Source organism: Notamacropus eugenii (assembly GCF_028372415.1).
Source record: "Notamacropus eugenii isolate mMacEug1 chromosome Y unlocalized genomic scaffold, mMacEug1.pri_v2 SUPER_Y_unloc_1, whole genome shotgun sequence".
In the NCBI taxonomy this organism is placed as follows: Eukaryota; Metazoa; Chordata; class Mammalia; order Diprotodontia; family Macropodidae; genus Notamacropus; species Notamacropus eugenii.
The window spans coordinates 435,285-437,201 of NW_027325109.1; positions in this window are offsets into that span (position 1 = coordinate 435,285).

Here is a 1,917-nt window from a genome sequence, read left to right on the forward strand (position 1 = left end):
TGGATCTGATGGCCATGGACTTTCCCCGACAGGCAAACGGGAGCAGGACACAAAAATTGCAAAGGGTGCTGGAGTCAAACCATTTCTACGCTTGTGCCACGTTGAGGGGATATGTTCCAAGTCAAGGACTCTCCCAAGGCAGCATGGAAGTATGTGAGCAAGGCTTTCCTTGACGGAAGGGATGTGGGGGAGGACAAGCATGGTAGTCGGGATGTGTCCCTGTTCCTTGACTTCCAGAAGACACTGCAGGAAAGGAGTCTGTCTGTGGCATCCTTCCATTGTGGCGTCCCTTTGCATAGTGGGGAAAAATGTCCACCTCTGGAAAAGGCGTGCTGGATGCAAAGCCTACTTCTGACGTCCCGAGGAGCAAACCATTTCCAGATGTCAAGGCTATCAGAATCCTTCCATCTTCACAAGAGAAAGCGAGGTTCCCACTTCTGCTGACTGAATCTTGACACACGCCCAAGTGGCACTTGAGCTTATCTCTCACCTGCACTTCCCAATGCTGTTTGCCTGAGGTGAGGGTCTGGTTGTCCATAATTCAGCCAGAACACAGGCCAATCGATCTTTGTGGTCAGGCAGGCCCTGAGGGACACTTCCATACTGGACGCTCTCGACATGTGCAGACAGGATGAGGTGAGCATTGCCTGATTCAGGATCTAGAGTTCTATCCCTGGGCAATCCCCTGCACGCTTCTTTCTGGCCTGTGATGGGGACGGGGGCCCAGGCAGGGGAAGCCAGCTCTGGCTCTGGAAGCACTGAGTCCCCTCTCCTCTTCAGAGTCGCCGCCATGGCCTGGAGTGTTGGCAAGGGCACCTTGTCCGAAGTCTCCTCTACTTCTTTCTTTCCGTGTTCCAAGATGATTTCCCGCTAGTCACTGCATCCAATTCACGGGACTTCCTCAGTTGACGTCCACACTCGGCTCACTTGGCATTTCTGTCAAAGGATTCCCAGCTCTGCACGCGGGATGAAAGGAAGGCCCCGGATGGGAAAGGGCAGGAAAAGAGCAGCATGGAATGGTTTCACGAAACCACCTTACTGAACACTTACGCAATGTCTTCCTGGGTCTACAAGGTGTATTCCGTCAGTCCAGACTTTGGCACTGAGGACTTCTCTAGCACTAGGGTCTTCCCCAGAAATGCCTCACTCAGCAGCATGAAGCAGGACTTCCCTTCAGCAAGAGGACAGAAATTGGGGAGGACCCAACTTTCCCCCTGAAGCACATGAGCAGAATCTTTCTTGATTGACCAGCTTCAAATGGTTCCCTTTTCTCACCAGGAAGAAAGATTGGGAACGTGCTGCATTGGACATGGAAAAGCAATTCTTCACCTGGGAGGGGAAAATCGTTGAGATTCCACAACGGGCTGAAGGAAAGTTTCGGAAAAGGACAAGAGCTTCTGGCAGAGTCAGGGGAAAAGGGATTGTCTCCTGATACCAGTGGGCGCTGCTGCTGTTAGAGGCAAAGTACTTCTGACTTCTTGGAGCTACTTCTTTCTTTACCCAGTTGTTTGTGTATTTCTTTCTTTATTTGATCTTTTATTAAAATATTTCTTAAATATTTAATTTATTTTTATTTGAGATGATTTCCCTGATTTTTTTTTTTTTTTAGTAATTTAGTCGATCAAAATTTATTTATGTATTCCTTTAACCTGTAGTCCCAAATTCTCCAGAGGCCAGAACTGTACCTGAGGGCCTAACATCCACACATGCTTTCTTCTTCTCCATTTTCTTTGCCTGAGGTGAGGGTCTTGTTGCTCAGAATTTCAATTCTAAATTCCACTTCCAAATTCCAATTCCAATATCAAGTTACAAATTCCAGTTACAAATTCCAATTCTAACCTCCAGTTACCAAATGCAATTCCCTTCCACAATCCTGTTCCAAATTCCCCTTTTAATTTCGTTTTCCAAATTCTGATA